Source organism: Bos javanicus, chromosome 3 (assembly GCF_032452875.1).
Source record: "Bos javanicus breed banteng chromosome 3, ARS-OSU_banteng_1.0, whole genome shotgun sequence".
NCBI classification, from domain to species: domain Eukaryota; kingdom Metazoa; phylum Chordata; class Mammalia; order Artiodactyla; family Bovidae; genus Bos; species Bos javanicus.
Genome location: NC_083870.1, coordinates 54,074,637 through 54,096,783, shown reverse-complemented (window position 1 = coordinate 54,096,783; position 22,147 = coordinate 54,074,637). Strand labels below are relative to the sequence as shown.

Genomic DNA, 22,147 nt, shown 5'->3' with positions numbered 1-22,147 from the left:
ACTATGCACAGTTTACCATACCTGTAAGTATAAAGGAACCCAACAGAGACCTCTCTATGACACTGAAGAGCTCTCCCTTCACAGTGGGATGAAAATGTACTTGTTGGATTTCAATCCTGTTTGCAGAAGCAGTTGAACAGATAGGGGAAAATGAATCACATTATCACTCAGAGGACTACTTTGGGCTATATGACAGCTGTGTACCCTCTGGATTTATTTTCAGTCTAACTGATTTGAGTCATTGCTCGAGAAAGCAGTGCTGTCAAGCGCATTGTCTTCTCTGCAGTTGATGAGCCTTTCTAAACATTGCCTTGCTGATAAAATTGATGTGTTTAGAATTGCTGGCCTATGAATTAAATTAGGCCAAATCCAATGACTTAAAACACATAGCCTAGGTTATGTGCTGACTATATCTCACAAAGAGTGCACAAGCACAATATTTTTTCTAACGTATATCTAGACAGCAACTGGATAATTTGTAGCTTAGAATACATCTCTCTTTTTTCTAAGTTTGAAGTCCTTTTTAATTTCATTCACTGTATGCATCTGGAGACTGGTGGTAGTTTTCTTCTTTTCTTTGATTGTATAATAATTCCTACTTACCAAATGCAGTTGACCAGAGAAAAAAATTTATGTACAATAAGGAATGCAAGTGATCACTGTGATTATCCCATCAAGCAGAGTGGTGAGGAAATTATTAGGTTTTATGTGTGGGGGACAGGGAAGGGCAATAAGAACCTTTAGGGGAAAGTAGTCTATAATATTTATCTTGTAACATTAAATTATGTGAGTTTCTAGGCTGTGTAAGAAATACAGGCTTAGACCATCCTCTAGATTTAACCACACACACCAAAAAAAAAAAAATTAAAATGTCAAGCAGTGAAAAATAACAGATGTTAAACTCAGGTACCCTGGGGTCAGATTACCAAAAGGAGGTCTAGGTTGAAGCAGATGCTGAAAACAGGAACTGAGGTCAGGAAACAAGAAGTCAGAGTAGGAGGGTAGAAGAATCATAACTCCTTGTAAGACAGAGCTTGGCAGAGGAATCACCTGGAGAATCTGGGAAGGTGTAACACTTGGCTACCATTTCTCCCACGTTCATTTTTTTGTACCAGTAACCTTCAATGCCCTACAGAATCTCATGATGATATAGGTCCTAAAAGAATTTCTTTGGAGTATATAAATAGAAATCATGGTTCAAGATGAAGTTAGAATATGGAAATTGAGTCATGATTGCTAAGGAAAAACACATGTCAAGTTTGTGAAGTACAGTAATCACAGGACTGTGATATATTCACTCAGCAGTTATTTACTGAGCTCCTATTATCTGGGTTAAAAGCTAGAGAAAGATATGTCATTGAACTTTACAGATAAAAGCTCTGTGCTCTTGAAGCCTACTGTGCCTGGTGGATAGACATAGAAAGTAGACAAAATAATTATGTAGTACATTAAACAGAGATAAATTACACAGAGAAGAACAAAACAGGAAGTATTCTTCAGAATTGGATTCCCCAAGGGTACATTTCCCAATTCTATGAAAGCTAGCAAAGGGAAGATTGATATTTATAAATATACAAAACATACCACATCTGAAATTCCTTCCTGGTTCTATTAATTCTGTTGATAAGCTAAATATATTCACTATTTCTGCAACCAACCAGTAAATTTACAGCACAAAATGAAGTTTAAGTAGTGTGAGAGAGAGCAGCTTTTTTACACCGAAGTATACAATGAAACGCAGCAGCATACAATGAAATGGAGAAGGCAATGGCACTCCACTCCAGTACTCTTGCCTGGAAAATCCCATGGATGGAGGAGCCTGCTAGGCTGCAGTCAATGGGGTAACTAAGAGTCGGACACGACTGAGCAACTTCACTTTCACTTTTCACTTTCATACATAATCACGATGGTGTGATCACTGACCTAGAGCCAGACATCCTGGAATGTGAAGTCAAGTGGGCCTTAGAAAGCATCACTACAAACAAAGCTAGTGGAGGTGATAGAATTCCAGTTGGGCTATTCCAAATTCTGAAAGATGATGCTGTGAAAGTGCTGTGCTCAATATGCCAGCAAATTTGGAAAACTCAGCAGTGGCCACAGGACTGGAAAAGGGCAGTTTTCATTCCAATCCCAAAGAAAGGCAATGCCAAAGAATGGTCAAACTCACTGCACTCATCTCACACGCTAGTAAATGCTCAAAATTCTCCAAGTCAGGCTTCAGCAATATGTGAACCGTGAACTTCCTGATGTTCAAGCTGGTTTTAGAAAAGGAAGAGGAACAAGAGATCAAATTGCCAACATCTGCTGGATCATGGAAAAAGCAGGAGAGTTCCAGAAAAAATCTATTTCTGCTTTATTGACTATGCCAAAGCCTTTGACTGTGTGGATCACAATAAACTGTGGAAAATTCTGTAAGAGATGGGAATACCAGACCACCTGATCTGCCTCTTGAGAAATTTGTATGCAGGTCAGGAAGCAACAGTTAGAACTGAACATGGAACAACAGACTGGTTCCAAATAGGAAAAGGAGTACATCAAGGCTGTATACTGTCACCCTGTTTATTTAACTTATATGCAGAGTACATCATGAGAAATGCTGGACTGGAAGAAACACAAGCTGGAATCAAGATTGCTGGGAGAATTATCAATAACCTCAGATATGCAGATGACACCACCCTTATGGCAGAAAGTGAAGAGGAACTCAAAAGCCTCTTGATGAAAGTGAAAGTGGAGAGTGAAAAAGTTGGCTTAAAGCTCAACATTCAGAAAATGAAGATCATGGCATCCAGTCCCATCACTTCATGGCAAATAGATGGGGAAACAGTGGAAACAGTGTCAGACTTTATTTTTCTGGGCTCCAAAATCACTGCAGGTGGTGACTGCAGCCACGAAATTAAGACACTACTCCTTGGAAGGAAAGTTATGACCAACCTAGATAGCATATTCAAAAGCAGAGACATTACTTTGCCAACAAAGGTCCGTCTAGTCAAGGTTATGGTTTATCCTGTGGTCATGTTTGGATGTGAGAGTTGGACTGTGAAGAAGGCTGAGCGCCGAAGAATTGATGCCTTTGAACTGTGGTGTTGGAGAAGACTCGAGTCCCTTGGACTGCAAGGAGATCCAACCAGTCCATTCTGAAGGAGATCAGCCTTGGGATTTCTTTGGAAGGAATGATGCTAAAGCTGAAACTCCAGTACTTTGGCCAGCTCATGTGAAGAGTTGACTCATTGGAAAAGACTCTGATGCTGGGAGGGATTGGGGGCAAGAGGAGAAGGGGACGACAGAGGATGAGATGGCTGGATGGCATCACTGACTCAATGGACGTGAGTCTGAGTGAACTCCGGGAGTTGGTGATGGACAGGGAGGCCTGGCATGCTGCGATTCATGGGGTCGCAAAGAGTCGGACACGACTGAGCGACTGATCTGATCTGATCTCATCCAGTACTCTTGCCTGGAGAATCCCAGGGACAGGGGAGCCTAGTGGGCTGCCGTCTATGGGGTCGCACAGAGTCGGACACAACTGAAGTGACTTAGCAGCAGCATACAATGAAAAATCTGCCCTTACACATTTTGTTAGAGAGTTGTCCATTCATGATCAAGAAGGCAGTGAGCACCTGCAATGGGAGACTGGAAGTTCATATTTAAAGTCAATCCCGTTTACCTCCATTTGGGCAGACAAGTAAAAGCCACCTTAAGAGACGTGTATGTGTGTGTGTTTTTTATAATATACAAACTTTATATTTTAGTCAACTTGATTGCCTTCATAAAAAATTAAATTGCCTCATCTTTAAATAGAAATATTCACAAAGGAAAGTATTAAGTGAACTACTTTTTATAGGCAATAGACTCAGTCTACATTTAGTTTTTTATTTTAAATAACTTATTTTTACCAAATTACCAAGTGTGAGCCTTTGTCTTAAATAACTTATTTTTTTCCAAATTACCAAGCGCAAGCCTTTGAATCCAACATTGGCCAGAGTCAGTGGCAAAAACAGTCTAACAACTCATTCATATGTTCTCTTCTCCACAGGGCTCCAGTTTATTTCCTACTGCCTACTAAACCTCACCACCTAAAAGGTACTGCAGACTCAGTATTTTTAAAAAACTGTTCTCCACTGACCAATATTCACCATTGACCCTGGGTCCAAAACAAGGGTGGTCACTTGTCCTTGAGTCCTTGGCTCTCCTTAACATCGGGTTTGCCACTAGTCCTGATTAGTACTGAGTAGCCCTAGGATCGGAGAAGGCAATGGCACCCCACTCCATTACTCTTGCCTGGAAAATCTCATGGATGGAGGAGCCTGGTAGGCTGCAGTCCATGGGGTCGCTAAGAGTCAGACACGACTGAGCGACTTAACTTTCACTTTTCACTTTCATGCATTGGAGAAGGAAATGGCAACCCACTCCAGAATCCCAGGGATGGGGGAGCCTGGTGGGCTGCCGTCTATGGGGTCGCACAGAGTTGGACATGCCTGAAGCAACTTAGCAGCAGCAGCAGCAGCCGCCCTAGGATCCATGCCCATAAACTATTTAGCAAAGTACCTGCTTGAAAGAGTAATGGTACTTTAAAGTATTTGCTTTTATTCCCCTTTTTCTCACACTCAGTCACATCTTACTTCAAACCTTCTCTTTTGTTTTTATCCCTTGGACTATTGATCTGGTCTCATACATTTCCCCCTTCTAATGAATCCCCCATGCTACCAAAGCCTCAAATACTACATTTCTAAATTTGAAATTTAACACTGACCAGATCATTTCACTTCCTTGTATAAAAACCTTCATGGTTCCATAGCATGGTACCCAAGTCTCTTTATGATCTGAACCTAAGTGGCCTTTTCACCCCACCTTCTTCAACTTTCCCACAGGGTTCATTCCCAAGAGCAATACTCAGTCAAAACTTAGCCTAGCCAAACCCCTAATAAAGAAATAAAAACTCTATTATGTTAGCAAATTATCCTTAATCAAAGTGAAAGCAAAATCACCAGATTGCTCATTGGCCTTCCAATGAATAATTGAATATTAACTCACACTTCATGATAAAGCCTTTCACCCAACTTCATTCCTATTTCCTTTCCTCATATCTCCCATCAGCCAACACTGGTCAAGTTTTTTTCTGTTCAGATCAGATCAGATCAGTCGCTCATTCGTGTCCGACTCTTTGCGACCCCATGAATCGCAGCACGCCAGGCTTCCCTGTCCATCACCAACTCCCGGAGTTCACTCAGACTCACGTCCATTGAGTCAGTGATGCCATCCAGCCATCTCATCCTCTGTCTTCCCCTTCTCCTCCTGCCCCCAATCTCTCCCAGCATCGGAGTCTTTTCCAATGAGTCAACTCTTCGCAAGAGGTGGCCAAAGTACTGGAGTTTCAACTTTAGCATCATTCCTTTCAAAGAAATCCCAGGGCTGATCTCCTTCAGAATGGACTGTTACTGCTGCTTAAACTCACTCCTGTTACTTTCACCGACACTGCCCTGTTTGGGCCCCCACTCCTCAGTTATTGAATTACTGCAGTAGGATCCTACCCGCTTCCCTTGCCTTCATTCTGTCTCCCCTCCCCTCCCCTCTCCTGCCCCAGGGGATCTCCCAGGCCCCGCTAGGTTCATTTTCCTAAAGCATTCCTTGCATTCTATTTTAGAATATATAGTGTTTCTCTTTTGTGAGTCAAGACAAACTATATTCTTCATTCTGGAATCTTAAGTCTTAAAAGTGTCTTTATACATCTTTGTGAAGGTGTATTTTTACACCTTACATTTCCGTTTGGCTAGAAGACTACCATCAGTCCGCAGTGGGACCTGCTGACTCATTACTTTTCCTCACTCAGGACCTCCCTGCTCTTGCCCTTCCCCAACTGGAATTCTTGATCCAGCTTCATCATATTCCCAGACTCTCAGATATACATCACCTGTGCTGCTTTCTCCATTCCCTGAAGTCTTCCTGTTGGCCTTTGTGAGAGGCAGCATTGATTGTGAGAACAACACCATATTTGGTGTCAGCAATGGGATCAAGCTCTTGTTCACCATACATCTGACTTAGGCAGCTATTTTTTCTCTCTGAGCTGGTATCCTTAGTAAAGTCAAGTGAGTGATTTAAATGACTTACGGGAAAAATTACTCCATAAACTTTAAAGCATTATGTAGGTGTATCTCACTGTTGTTTCAACTATCCTGTTCAATCCTTGATTATATATATTTCTGTTCCCTATTCATTTTGTGTATATTGCCCATCGCCCTAACTTTTGAGTGTTTGAAGGGTAGATATGAGGTGAAATACAAAAGTAAAATGAATTCTCATTTAGTGACTGTCATTCCTTCTTGTCCCGTTTAGCCTACAACATAGCAAATGTTCAATAAATTCTCCCCTGTCAAGAGAATCCAGTGAATACAAATGTAAACTAAAAGGCACTAGAGTGGAAAGTACAAGGAGAGAGAGTAACTGGCAGACAACAAAATGACCAGAGAGAAGGAGACTGTCAAGGCCACTGGCCTGCCTCAGTACTGACTGACTTTTATCAGTTTACAGGTGGGCTCATTAGACAGTATCTTTAGACATGACAATAGAATTGCCTCATTTTCTTAGGAATAATACCATTCTTGCATAGAATAGGCTCTCAAATGTTTATTGAATTCACTATCCACATAATTAATTATGCATACTATTATATGCACACAGTTTATACAGGCATGTATTGTGCCCGTGGATGTCACTGACATTCACAGTTTTTTTTTTTTCCTTTAAATTTCATTCTCATGTGTAGCAGCAGTGTCTGCTTTGTCTACAGAGGAGCACTGGCCTGTTCGCCTTTGCATTGTGTTTGTGCATTGTCTGACAGTAGTACCTGATTCCTTGTTGAAGCCTAGCTTGTTTACCTGACTAAGAAATGTCTATAGAAGTATTGCATTATTTTTATAGTTCAGTTCAGTCGCTCAGTCGTGTCTGACTCTGCGACCCCATGAATCACAGCACGCCAGGCCTCCCTGTCCATCACCAACTCCCGGAGTTCACTCAGACTCATGTCCATCGAGTCAGTGATGCCATCCAGCCATCTCATCCTCTGTTGTCCCCTTCTCCTCTTGCCCCCAATCCCTCCCAGCATCAGAGTCTTTTCCAATGAGTCAACTCTTCGCATGAGCTGGCCAAAGTATTAGAGTTTCAGCCTCAGTATCAGTAGTTCCAATGAACACCCAGGACTGGTCTCCTTTAGGATGGACTGGTTGGATCTCCTTGCAGTCCAAGGGACTCTCAAGAGTCTTCTCCAGCACCACAGTTCAAAAGCATCAATTCTTTGGCGCTCAGCTTCCTTCACAGTCCAACTCTCACACCATTCATGACTAATGGAAAAACCATAGCCTTGACTAGACGGACCTTTGTTGGCAAAGTAATGTCTCTGCTTTTGAATATGCTATCTAGGTTGGTCATAACTTTCCTTCCAAGGAGTAAGCGTCTTTTAATTTCAAGGCTGCAGTCACCATCTGCAGTGATTTTGGAGCCCAAAAAAATAAAGTCTGACACTGTTTCCACTGTTGCCCCATCTATTTCCCATGAAGTGATGGGACCAGATGCCATGATAGTTTTCTGAATGTTGAGCCAACATTTAAGCCAACTTTTTCACTTTCCTCTTTCACTTTCATCAAGAGGCTTTTTAGTTCCTCTTCACTTTCTGCCATAAGGGTGGTGTCATCTGCCTATCTGAGGTTATTGATATTTCTCCCAGCAATCTTAATTCCACCTTGTGCTTCTTCCAGCCCAGCGTTTCTCAAGATGTACTCTGCATATAAGTTAAATAAGCAGGGTAACAATATACAGCCTTGATGTACTCCTTTTCCTATTTGGAACCAGTCTGTTGTTCCATGTCCAGTTCTAATTGTTGCTTCCTGACCTGCATATAGATTTCTCAAGTGGCAGGTCAAGTGGTCTGGTATTCCCATCTCTTTCAGAATTTTCCAGTTTATTGTGATCCACACAGTCAAAGGCTTTGGCACAGTCAATAAAGCAGACAGATGTTTTTCTGGAACTCTTGCTTTTTCGATGATCCAGCAGATGTTGGCAATTTGATCTCTGGTTCCTCTGCCTTTTCTAAAACCAGCATGAACATCTGGAAGTTCACAGTTCACGTATTGCTGAAGCCTGGCTTGGAGAATTTTGAGCATTACTTTACTAGCGTGTGACATGAGTGCACTTGTGAGGTAGTTTGAGCATTCTTTGGCATTGCCTTTCTTTGGGATTGGAATGAAAACTGACCTTTTCCAGTCCTGTGGCCACTGCTGAGTTTTCCAAATTTGCTGGCATATTGAGTGCAGCACTTTCAACAGCATCCTCTTTTAGGATTTGAAATAGCTCAACTGGAATTCCATCACCTCCACTAGCTTTGTTGGTAGTGATGCTTTCTAAGGCCCACTTGACTTCACATTCCAGGATGTCGGGCTCTAGGTGAGTGATCACACCATCATGATTATCTTGGTCGTAAAGATCTTTTTTGTATAGTTCTCCTATGTATTCTTGCCACTTCTTCTTAATATCTTCTGCTTCTGTTAGGTCCATACCATTTCTGTCCTTTATCGAGCCCACTTTGCATGAAATGTTCCCTTGGTATCTCTAATTTTCTTGAAGAGATCTCTAGTCTTTTCCATTCTGTTGTTTTCTTCTATTTCTTTGCACTGATCTCTGAGGAAGGCTTTATCTCTCCTTGCTGTACTTTGGAACTCTGCGTTCAGATGCTTATATCTTTCCCTTTCTCTTTTGCTTTTCGCTTCTCTTCCTCACACAGCCATTTTGCTTTTTTGCAAATTTTTATAGTAAATGTAGTCAAATCCTGCTTAAAATTAAAAATAAGAATAAAAGTAACTGTCAGTAGTGGGAATTCCTTCTGTTTTTGCACAGGTATCTTCCAGCTGCCTCTTCCACAAGGCAGACCTCTAGGAATGAAGGAAAAGGTGCTGAGTGCAGGTGCTTATGATTCTACTTGGTAGGGGAATGTGATCTGTGACAAGTCTTGTTTGATAACACTTTTCTTGAACAATAAAAATAATCATTAGATACATATAACTCTTGTTATGTCTGGGTCACTGAGTCTTCATACTCAGTGAAAAAACAAACTGGTCAAACAGTAAAATATGGTTCCTATTTTTAAGGAGTTTATAATTTAAAGTAAATCACAAGGAGTGACAGGAATCTCAGCAAAACCATTAGGAGGAATGGGATTTGCTTGTTACCTTAGAAGCTAAAGGCACATTTCTCCAAAGTAAGTCATTAAAGGCTGCGATTGTTTTGTTTTGTTTTGTTTTTTCAGGACTGACTTTGTATCATGAAAATGATAGCTTAACCCTGTCCTCCATTCACCAGACAGGTGGATGAGTGCCCTCATTTCAGATGAGCCAGCCCAGCTGCAGGAAAAGGCATTTGCATAGGAGGTTGAGGGGAATTGCCAAACAACAAAATGAAGACGTCTGCTTTTGCAATTCCTCCTATGACAATTTTATATAAATTGATGTTTCCATAGGAATGAATTTTTACATGAAATCTGAAGAGTGCTTCAGCAGATTCCAAATGTATTCTTTCATCTTACTCTGCTTTCACAACGTGATCATATTTGTTCTCACTTCCTGGTTTGTCCACACAGGCCTGTTGCTGGGGGATATTTAAACAAAGTGTTTATGAAAGAAGAATATAGTTTTTAATGGATGTGTTTTGATTTAATTTAGATTTAGTTCCTGTAGTAATTTTTATAGAAATAAGATTTCTGATCCCTAAACTGGTAAATCAGTTACGTAAAGAAAACTGTAAAAAATCTCTTTTGGCACTGAATTTAAGTTCAGTTCAGTTCAGTTCAGTCGCTCAGTCGTGTCCGACTCTTTGCAACCCCATGAATCGAAGCCCGCCAGGCCTCCCTGTCCATCACCAACTCCCGGAGTTCACTCAGACTCACGTCCATCGAGTCAGTGATGCCATCCAGCCATCTCATCCTCTGTCGTCCCCTTCTCCTCCTACCCCCAATCCCTCCCAGCATCAGAGTCTTTTCCAATGAGTCAACTCTTTGCATGAGGTGGCCAAAGTACTGGAGTTCCAATTAAGTTACCTTGTGGTAAAGTCTACAGAACTGTTTGATTAGGCCCCGGTTGTGAAACAAATGAAATGTTGGCCCATAATTGAGTAATTGTAACTTGATTTCAAACAGAGATTTGGTTGCATGGTGAGTGACGTAAAGCCTAACGATCTCTCCAGAAGAAAAGCCCAGTGTGCTCTTGGGTGGACGGCTTGCCTCGGGCATGTCTAACATGGGCACTTGTGGATCTGTGGCACCATTGTGTATGTGTGTGTGTGTGTATTTTAAATGCCTGTTCTTCTCTGATATAACATTGCATGAAATATTTGGCTACTAATTCTAAAAGTATTCTTTTTATCTCAAAGCATCTAATTTCTACCAAAGTATTCAAGTACCACCTAGTGTAGAGAAACTAATCAGGAATTTTCCTGGCAGTCCTATGGTTAAGACTCCATGCTTCTACTGCAGGGGGTGTGGATTCAATCCCTGGTCCAGGGCCCAAGATCCCTACGTGCCGCTTGATGCAACAAAACACTAATAACAACAACAGAAACTAATCAAATACTTTTCTCTTTTGAAAACATCATTTATGACTTTTGGGAAAACTCTGTCCCCTCAAAATCTAATTGTTTTGTCCAGTTGCATCATTTTACTGGCTAATCTGAAAGCTTAATATTTTTAAGCATAACTGCTCTTCTACTTGGTATTTCAAAGTCCCAATATCTTTATTTTACAAGGTGATGTGATGTGTATACCCTAATACAGAATTAGGCTCACTGCTCTCATCCTCAAATCCTTTCCAATGAATGCTTCCTTATGCTTTCAAATTAATTTCCCTAATATATACTAATATGCCCTTAAATTTTTTTTCCATCAGTCCTCTGCTCACATGCCATCAGTGGTTTCCTATTGCTTGTATGTTCTAATCTAAATTCCTTTCTGCTCTCATAAAAATACTTGACTATTAATTCTAAAAGTGATATTTGTATCCCAAAGCAATTATTTCTCAGGTGTCTGTTACATACCAAGGGCTGAGATTCATCTTGAAAAATTCTTAGCCTGACAATCTAGACTTTAATATTTAACCCTAATCCACTTTACACTCATCTCCATTATTGTTGTCTCAGAAATTCCACTCCATCTGCACTAACTAAATTCCACTCCAGTCTCTTCACTAATTTCTGAAATATCCGTTTGCCTTTTTATTTGTTCCCCATCCCTTCACATAAAATATTATGTGCCCCTTATTAATCTTGCCTTCTATCCCTCATCCCATTACCTCCCATTTATATAAATCCTGTGCATTTTTCTTGGTCCAACTCATAAATCTTGTGCAATGACTGTTATTTCCTTAGCATATATTACCTTAAAACACAACTCTGTAATCCATGTGTTTGATCTTGTATTCATGCTTTATTTACCAAATAAGCTCCTTTTGAAGTTCATGTCTTGAGTCTGACACTTTTCTGTCCCCTTCAGCACCTGGGATGATGCATTGCACCCAGTAGAGGCTAGGTCATGATTGTTAAGGATACCTAATGAATGAAAGATGTGGCTGAAAGAAAGTCCTCCTACACTCTCTGAACCCCATCTCTGGCTGGGACCAAGTTGGTGGCACATAGGACCCTCTTCATTTCTGTCTCTGTTCAACTGACAGTGACTTTGTTGTTGTCTTCCTTCAATGAGTAAAGACTTTCCACAATAGAAACACGCGATGTTGTCGGGTAGAAATAGAAAAATGTTATTTATTGTGTATGGATTAAGGGGAAAAAAATAGAGATAGGAAAAAAAGACACCATTAGCTTTCTTGGTACAATCTTTCTACCTTCAAGTTTGTTGTTGAGAAATAATCGTAGATTCATGTGCTGTGCACAGAAGAGAAACCCAGGTCACTGACCAAAGATGATACCTGTTGTGCTGCTGAATTTGTCACTGAGCCAGGCAAAGCCCCACCCTGATTTAGAAGTCATGTATTAAACTTTCAGAGAATGTGGCTTTTATTTCCTGGAAGCCATCACAACTCTAAACTTTCAGAGAGAGTATGGTTTCTCTCCTTTGCTAATACCACATGAAGCCACAGAGTCCTCTGAGTTCTGAAGCCCAAAGCCAACCCAGTGTGTGGAAACCCTACCACTCCCCTTCTTTGGAATGGGGACGACCTACCTGATTCGTGTCATTACAGTTCTTTATGGGTTCTTTTAGAAGTCTGACCTTCCTCTTATCACCTCAGTAACGCCAGAGCTGCCTCACATTAGTCTTACGGCCATGCCTAAACTAAACCTCTTCTCTCTGCTGACAGGGCTAGAATAGAGACTTAATTTCCTAAAGGATTCTGGTGACTTGAAGATTAGATGATGCAGTGTTTGTAGGAAATGGTTCTGGGTTTTGCTTCAAGCAAGGGGGAAGGGAGGTTCTAATTTTAATTATTTTAATGTTCATTTAATATTTAATAGCAGTTCTGCCTGCTAAGCCCTAGGCATACAATGATGAGCAAGAGACATGTAGACCAGACCTCCTAGAGCTTATCATTTTAGTTGAAGAGAAATAAACCTCAATTGAATGGTTACATAAAGGTGTGTAATAAATGCTGTGAAAGCAAGGAATAGAAAACGGAAAAGGCCAGATGTGAAGGTCCTGGTCAGAGGTGTCCCTTAAGAAGTAACTTCTCTAAGTCACTAACTCAGGACATCCATGGCTTAAGTGATTGCCTGCTCTGTTTGGGCCTTGAAGGTGAACCGGACTTTCTAAGTGGACCACTTGGCACTGTTTCAGACTGCAACTATTTTGAATAAGAATTAGCCCTTCTGTAAGACTGTTCTCATGCAATGTAATGTCATGAGTGGTATAATAAGAAATACATGTATATTTGGTCTTTGCCTTCAGTTTATAGCACAGAGCTCCTAAAATCCTTGGAATTTCCTGATAGAAGCATCTTTTGTTACACAGGATGAGCCCCTTTCAACCCTACCCTAGTTTATGCAAATAGAGTGACTCTGGGGTGGCTTCTAGATGGAGGCTGATTGCCATAGAAACCAACCAAGTGATTAGCGGGTTGGAACTTTCAGTCTAGCCACTGACCTCTGAGGAGGGAGGAGGGGGTGTCAAGAGATTTCTAATTGCCAGTGGCCAGTGATTTAATCAATCATGCCTATGCAGTGAAACTTCCAGAAACATGCCTAGACTACAGAATCTGGGAGCTTCCAGATTAGTGAACATGTGGAGGCTCTGGGAGGGTGTCATACTTAGTGCATAAATCTTCACACCCTCTGCCGCCCTCCCCACACACACCACCAAATACTCACCCTGTGCATCTCTTCCATTTGGTTGTTGCAGAGTTGTATCCTTTACAATAAACTTGTAAGCATAAAGTGTTTCCCTGCATTCTATGAATCGTTCTAGTGAATTATCAAGCTTGAGGAGGGGGTTGCGGGAACCTCTGAATTTGTAGTCACGTTGGACAGAAGTGTGGATCATCCGAGTCCCTGGGACTTGAGACTGGCATCTAAAGTAGGGGCGGTCTTGTGGGACTCTACACATAAACCTGTGGAATCTTGCACTAACCTAAGTGTCGAAAGAGGATTGCATGGAAGACTACCCAGTTGGTGTCAGAAAAGGTAATGTCAGAAAAAGACAACTCACTATGTTTACCCTGAATGGAAACCAGACATTTCTCTACTCTAGCAGAAGAGCAAATGGAAACCAGTGTTTTTGACCACCAGCAGCCATTAACCAGGGTTGCAAATAGGAAGCACTGATTTAACACCAAGGTGAAGGTGGACTTTTTAACCTCTGAAAAGTAGATGATATAACAGCTTGCTTTTCAAAACTGACCTACTTCTCTCTTTATGCTCTTGCTCAATCCTTTACTTCCCACACTTTCCAGGGAAAACAGGAGCCAGAAGAGATAAGCAGTCTTGGCTGATAGAATGTTTTAAAAGGCCTTTGGGTTGGGCAGACAGGCATGGCTGCACTTCTTTGGCATTGTGAACCAGAGATTGTGGGTGTTATTTTTTTCTTTTTCTTTCTTTCTTCCTTCTTTATTTCCTTCCTTCCTCTCTCGCTCTTTGATCCCTAGTTGACAGTATGAATGGCCTGTTTTCAGTCCATTATTGCAAGGTGAATTTGGAGAAGACCCATGTACTCGGGTTATTGTTTGCTCACAGTGAAGGGACTATTGCAGTTTTGTGTTTTGGTTACATATTTCTACCCAGACCCCTGTGCCTTTTTAAAAAATTCTTTTTGACTTTGTAATGGGACTTCGATGTGAGGGGGCGTCAGTGACTTTGTAACACTTGCTGTTTTGTTTCCTTGGAACCAAGGTGGTATAAATAAGGCTCACTTCATGAGCTGTTTTGTTTCAATTTAGGATAGTGCTCCAAGGCCAGAAGTATCCTCCTCTAAAATTACTTTACCAGCAAAAAAATTGGCTTTCTCTAATGGGTTCCCCTTTACATTTATGTACACCTTTAATGATTGCAACGTGCTCCTCTGCAGTATTTCTTTATCACTATCAAGTCATGGGGGCAGTATCAGATCAGATCAGATCAGTCGCTCAGTCGTCTCTGACTCTTTGCAACCCCATGAATCGCAGCACGCCAGGCCTCCCTGTCCATCACCAACTCCCGGAGTTCACTCAGACTCACGTCCATCGAGTCAGTGATGCCATCCAGCCATCTCATCCTCTGTCGTCCCCTTCTCCTCCTGCCCCCAATCCCTCCCAGCATCAGAGTCTTTTCCAATGAGTCAGCTCTTCGCATGAGGTGGCCAAAGGACTGGAGTTTCAGCTTTAGCATCATTCCTTCCAAAGAAATCCCAGGGCTGATCTCCTTCAGAATGGACTGGTTGGATCTCCTTGCAGTCCAAGGGACTCTCAAGAGTCTTCTGCAACACCACAGTTCAAAAGCATCAATTCTTCGGCGCTCAGCCTTCTTCACAGTCCAACTCTCACATCCATACATGACCACAGGAAAAACCATAGCCTTGACTAGACGAACCTTTGTTGGCAAAGTAATGTCTCTGCTTTTCAATATGCTATCTAGGTTGGTCATAACTTTCCTTCCAAGGAGTAAGCATCTTTTAATTTCATGGCTGCAGTCACCATCTGTAGTGATTTTGGAGCCCAGAAAAATAAAGTCTGACACTGTTTCCACTGTTTCCCCATCTATTTCCCATGAAGTGGTGGGACTGGATGCCATGATCTTCGTTTTCTGAATGTTGAGCTTTAAGCCAACTTAGATTGGCCCTATTTCAAAGCCTAGGACCTTGTGGCCTGGACTAAGTGAGTGGTTTGCTTTAGCCCCTGCAGATGGCGGTGGAGGCAGGCCTAGAAATTGTTCCAGTGTACATTTTCCACTGTGAGCAGAGAAAACCAGCCCCAACCTCCTACTCTCACTTGTGGGTGGAGTGGAGGGTTAGGGGAACAAAAGATATGAATAAATAAAACGTGGGCAGTTTGCAGTCACCTAAAGCAGCTCCAGAACATTCACAGAGAAACACCTGTTCTCAAGTGACTGGTGATCACAGAATAAGGTCCAGTCTGCCCAGCCTTTGGGGAAGGAAATAGCAAGAGCTAATAAAACCACAAAAGGGACTGGATAGCTCTCCTTTCCATGCTGTTCCATTGCCAGCTTCCGTCCCACCACCCTGAGACATTATAATAACAAATAACCAAATCAGGAGATGATACGTTTTAAAAAGAGGTCTCTAGCTACAGTATGGAATTGGAACTAAGGAAGTCAAGAAAGGAGGCCTTTCCAGCTGTCTTCCCCAAAGATGAGGCAGGCTTCATCCAAGGCAGTGGTAGCAGGGATGCAGAAGGGAATAGTTTAAGAAAAGAACCAATTGATTTCAGAGAATAGAGGAAAAGAAGCTTTGGGGTTAGGTATGAGCGTTCTTGATGTTGCCATCAACCTTCAGCTATCAGTGTTAATGTTGCTTCCAATATCCAGGCACTCAGGAAGAGCAGGTTTGATGTGGGTGTTGAGAAGAAGTGACAGGTTCAGTTTGGGACATGCTAAGTTTGGATTTTCCACACATCTCAGTGTGTAGCCAGGAAGATAATGGGGAGGTGATTCTGTGGCTTAGGATTAGGGAACTGGACTTGTCGTGTAGTGTTTGGGATTCATCTGCGGGGAGATGTGGATGATTCTTAATAGAGGATGTCCCCCCCAGGAGAGCATATGCATGCACAGAGAAGCTACTGGCCAGGGACTGAATCCTGGCAAACTCTGCTGCCTAAGGGATGGTGGTGTTAGGACCCTTCCATGGCTCCCACTTACCTTTCTAGCTCAATTAAAATCAATGCTTTCATCATATGCTTGACCTGATGACCTTCCTTTCTTGCGATGACCCACTTTTCCTCTCATTTTGGCAAGACCAATTTATTAGTTTCTAATTGCATACCATTCAGTGTACTCTCTTTCTAAGAAAACACAGCATTTACCTTCAGGTTAATCGTTTCCTGGCCATATCGCTTTCTTCTCTTAAAGCGCTGCTCGACTCTCATCACTCCAAAGTGGTCTTTTCAGATTAGGTCTCACTTAGCTCCAGCTTCGGTTAGTCAGCTCACAGGATGATGGAATGCTGGGAGTGGAGGGTCTGTCGTTTGGCTCTCTGTAACATGACAAGTGAGGGCAGTCAGGTCAGATGAGGTGAGATGACTTGTCTAACATATGATCAGTTAGATATAAAGTAAAGAGTAGAAATTGGGTTTTCCCATACCTAGTCAGGGATTCTTTCTGTTAGGGCATGATGCCTCAGAGTCTTGATTCTTCCCTTATGACATGGTGATGGTGACGTTCCTTCATTTAAACACCCAATCTCATTACTACATTCCCCTCATCCTTCTTCAATATAGCCCTGTAGAGAGGCAGAGCAGCTATTTCTTATTTTAAATGGGCTCTCATTTGATATTGACCATTACCTTTATTCTCTCAGGCCTGGAATGGACATTTCTGCCACACATAATGCAGAGACCAAGGAAGTAACAAGGCAGTCCTACAAAATTGTGTGTTACTATGAAAGCCTCAAGGATTGATTGATTGACCACTCTTAAGAGCCCAATAAGTATGTCTGGTATCACTAGGCAAAGGATTATGGTGAATCTTCTCTCACCACTTCCGCACACAAACACACACACACATGCAGTCTCTCCACCTTAGCACCAGCCTCTCCCTCCACCCTGCCTCACACCCTATAAGGCTATCCTAGATGCTTTTTGCTGAACTGACCTATTAATAAAAGAAGATTAACAGGAGGATCAAATACTTGCCAAATTCATTGTAAGTTATTAATGATTTTATAAACATGTGGGTTCTTCATTTCTTTTAGGAGAAGAAAAAAAAAGATCTCATATGTGTGTGTTTACCTAACTAGTCACTAGAAGATTTTTGAATGTCTTAGCTTCTTATATGGCTGTTTATCTAGTATAAAAGAAACCCATGCCTTTTCTGGACAAATTAGTGAGATCATATCTCCCCCACTCAAATCCTTCCAATTAGAAGTAACCAAAAAATTCATAATTAAATAGTGTTATAATAATTTGTGAATTATGGACAAAGCAAAGTTGACACAGTATATTTTTATGTGTTATGTTTTCTAGTACATGGGGGCCTGCTATGTATTTGATTTGTGTAATCCATTTATGCTCATTTTAAAGCAGTAGGGGAATTCCCTGGTGGTCTAGTAGTTAGGACCCCATGCTTCCATAGCCAGAGGTGTAGGTTCAATCCCTGTTCTGGGAACTAAGATCCAGCAAGCTGTGAGGCATGGCCAAGAAGAAAAAAAAAATGAAGCAGAATAGTTTTCCTGTTTCACATGAGAGGGGCTTCCCTGGTGGCTCAGAGATTAAAGTGTCAGCCTGCAATGCAGGAGACCCAGGTTCATTCCCTGGGTCAGGAAGATTCCCTGGAGAAGGAAATAGCAACCCACTCCAGTATTCTTGCCTGGAGAATCCCATGGAGGGAGGAGCCTGGTAGGCTACAGTCCCACGGGGTCCAGTCCATGGGATCGCAAAGAGTCAGACACGACTGAGCGACTTCACTTTCTTTACATGAGAGATTTTTTTGTGGTAAAATATGTATAATATAAAATGTACAGTTTTAACCATTTTAAAGTGTATAGTTTTGTGGCATAAAATTTATTCACATTGGTGTGCATCTGTGTTTATAGACTTTAAAACATGGCCTTGGGTGACATTAGCTGTATCTGACTTGTCTGCAGCATGAACCTTCATTGGAAAGATAGGCATAAAAGTGGAGGTTACTTGGACAGGTTAACTTTTTAAAAATGTTGCATCACCCTGTGTTGTTTTGGCTTCACAATACCTGGTCTTCCCTATGTGTCATATATTAAATAATTCAGGTAAGTTACATTTATATTTATATTTCACAACACTTTGTAGTAACTGAAGTCATGTGATACATTGTAAAATCTGGCATGGAAATCACTAACTTGGGTGGAGAACCAAAATCCCTAACATCCAGTCTGGTTTCTCTTTACCCGATGGTAATGCTTTAAAGGCAACCTTTAAAGAATTCATTTTAGATATACCTATTAGTTAGTAAATTACCATTTTTGAGCATTTACTTCGAACCTCCTGCTATGCTAAGCATTTGATTTTTATAGTTACCTTATTTAATTCTTAAAACATTTAATTCTTATTGTCATCATTATTTTGCAGATGAGAAAACTGATACTTAGTTTATTTAGATCAAGCAGGTGGTAAATGACACAGCACTTGATCTTAACCATTCTGCTACACTCCCTTCCTCGTAAGAGTGTCAGGTAAGCACTAGGCCTAACAAAGCAACTAACAGATTAAGACATGCAGTACTTCTTTATTAAGTCATTCAGAAAGGTCATATTTAGATGTTATGGCATAAATTTATTTTGTTGTTTTAGTTGCTAAGTCGTGTCCAACTCTTTGTGACCCCATGGCCTGTAGCCCTCTGGACTCCTCTATCCTTGGGATTTTCCAGGCAAGAATACTAGAGTGGGTTGCCATTGCCTCTTCCAGGAGATCTTCCCCACCCAGGGATTGAACCCACGTCTCTTATGTCTCCTGCATTGGCAGGCAGATTATTTACTACTGAGCCACCTCATTTTAATAGGAAGACCAGGAAGAAAAGCCATGTAAAACATCATTTAAATACAGATGAAACTTGGGTTACTCCTCTTGTCATTACAGGGATGAGTGCATGTTTCTCTATAAGAGGCTGTGGCAGCAGGATGTACGTGCCTGCTCTGGCTGGCTGTCATGCTGATCTTAATTACTTAATAGAGGCAAGCAGGATGGAGGGAGCAGTTGGTGATTCTGTTTCACTGGATGGAATACTGAGTAATGAACAGGAAAACTTTACAGATATGATTTTTAGATTGTGTCTTTCAGTTTCTCTAAGATAGATTGTAGGGGTTTTTTTTTTTTTTTTCTTTAAGCATTATCACATTCTATATAAAACTCCTTTTAACATAGCTCACTGGGGAGGCAGTATAGCAGATGGCTCTTAGTCAGAGCTGGTGTGAATTCTGGCTTTGCTTTGTGAGCTTGAGCCTGAGCAAGCTTCTTCGTTCTTCTCATTCTCACCTTTCCCACCATTAGTGTGGAGACCATAATACCTACCTCACTAAAAGCACATTATATGGGAGCCTTCTCCTTTCCACCTCCCACCACCTTTCTCCATTCGGCAGACAATTACTGAGAATCTTGTGTGTTAGCCCCTGTCTTGCATGTGAACTCTTCTAAGAGCTCATAGTGAGAGGCAGGAAGGCATCTGACCAGCTCTTGGTGATGCAGTTTAACAGAAGCAGTACAACACTGAGCACTCCCTCAATGCTGAAGAAGCACCAGGAATGGAACCACTACTTGTTTTGGGGGGTGAGTGAGTAGCAGTGTTCACTTTAAATATCTTCTGTGTTTAATGTTTAGTGGTCATTCAGTACTTGGTGAACATTACACTTTTGTATTTTGTGGTCAGAAATTAGCTTGATCTTAACATGAGTCTGATTTGCAGTGCATGGCAATTTATTTTTGTCATTGGGTTGACAGTATGGTAGTGCAGATATAGCATTTTTTACAGTGATCATGGTCAGAAGTTACTGGTTTTATGAGACTGAAACCATCCCAGGATATGAATATTGTCAGCTTGATCATAGCATGCAGGATTCTGGAACTACAATAATTAGAGAGCACCTAATATGTGGCAGGCCCTGGGCAACGTCCTTACCTTCCCAGAGTCTGTGGTCTTGGGGGAAGGTGAACTGGGCATCAAGTGGACACAGAATGACTTGGTACACATTATCCTTGTTAGGTGGTAACTTGATACTTCCTCTGGCCCACACGTTTTCTCGTTGGCTTATACTGTTAATTTGTAAAAAAAAGAAGAATTGTGAAGTCATAATTTGATAAGATATTAAGGTCATTTAAGAATGCTGCGGCATTTATCCAGCGATCCATCACTGATTCAAATTGACTCACTGTCATTATAATGCAGCCAGTCAGGCTGAATTTGACAGCACTTCTCTATTCAGATTTGTGAGATGTCATGTTTGGTGAGTAAGTTGGCAAATATGAATTTTTCCCCTTTCTTTCTGAAGGGTAAAGGCTTAGCCTCTGCTTCTGAATCTCTGCACCTGTCAAGAGCTGATGAAAATGCCCAAGGCCCTGTCTCCACTGCTTTGCTTATCACCCTTCCAGGCCCACTGTCTGTACTCGAGCTGTGTGCACATATCTTTTATAGAGCCAGACCTGCTTCTCCATACCCTTGGTGCTTAACTGGGTGGGGAAACCTGATCTGGTGTTATTGGTTCACTCAATAATTACTTAGTATTTATGATGAGGGCAAAGGCAGGACTGAGACATGGGAGCACCCTAGGTGGGCTATTAACTTGTCACTCTGGGCAGGCTAATGATTTGATGCCACTTCAGCCTGCTATTCTTTATTTTTTTTAATATATATTTATTTTAATTGGCAGCTAATTACTTTACATTATTGTATTGGTTTTGTCATACATTGACATGAATCCGCCACGGGTGTACATGTATTCCCCATCCTGAACCCCTGTCCCACCTCCCTCCCCATCCCATCCCTCTGGGTCATCCCAGTGCACCAGCCCCAAGCATCCTGTATCATGCATCAAACCTGGACTGGCAATTCGTTTCGCATATGATAATGTACATGTTTCAATGCCATTCTCCCAAATCATCCCACCCTCGCCCTCTCCTAAAGAGTCCAAAAGACTGTTCTATATATCTGTATCTCATTTGCTGTCTCGCATGCAGGGTTATCGTTACCATCTTTCTAAATTTCATATATATGCGTTATTATACTATATTGGTGTTTTTCTTTCTGACTTATTCATTCTGTATAATAGGCTCCAGTTTCATCCACCTCATTAGAACTGATTCAAATGTATTCTTTATAATGGCTGAGTAATATTCCATTGTGAGTATGTACCACAGCTTTCTTATCCATTCGTCTGCTGATGGACATCTAGGTTGCTTCTATGTCCTGGCTATTATAAACAGTGCTGCGATGAACACTGGGGTACATGTGGCTTTTTCAACTCTGGTTTCCTCGGCATGTATGCCCAGCAGTGGGATTGCTGGGTCCTATGGCAGTTCTATTTCCAGTTTCTTAAGGAATCTCCACACTGTTCTCCATAGTGGCTGTACTAGTTTGTATTCCCACCAACGGTGTGAGAGGGTTCGCTTTTCTCCACACCCTCTCCAGCATTTATTGCTTGTGGACTTTAAGATAGCAGCCATTCTGACTGGCGTGAGGTGGTACCTCATTGTGGTTTTGATTTGCGTTTCTCTGATAATGAGTGATGTTGAGCATCTTTTCATGTGTTTGTTAGCCATCTGTATGTCTTCTTTGGAGGAATGTCTGTTCAGTTCTTTGGCCCATTTTTTGATTGGGTCGTTTATTTTTCTGGAATTGAGCTGCAGTAGCTGTTTGTATATTTTTGAGATTAATTCTTTGTCAGTTGCTTCATTTGCTATTATTTTCTCCTATTCTGAAAGCTGTCTTTTCACCTTGCTTATATTTTCCTTTATTGTGCAAAAGCTTTTAATTTTAATTAGGTCCCATTTGTTTATTTTTACTT

General features: G+C 41.4%; 1 protein-coding gene across 4 annotated transcripts in view; it reads left to right on the top strand.

The window, feature by feature from the left end:
• The window catches only part of LRRC8B (leucine rich repeat containing 8 VRAC subunit B), a 77,489-nt gene that overhangs the window by 22,129 nt on the left and 33,213 nt on the right, over positions 1 to 22,147 (top strand). For 2 of the 4 annotated variants that reach the window (XM_061411292.1, XM_061411291.1), the window contains exon 2: positions 18,723 to 18,826. The exons of the other annotated variants lie outside the window; for them this stretch is intronic. The gene's annotated coding sequence lies outside the window, so the exon portion shown is untranslated. The remainder of the gene's footprint in view (positions 1 to 18,722; positions 18,827 to 22,147) is intronic. 4 annotated transcript variants of the gene reach the window in all.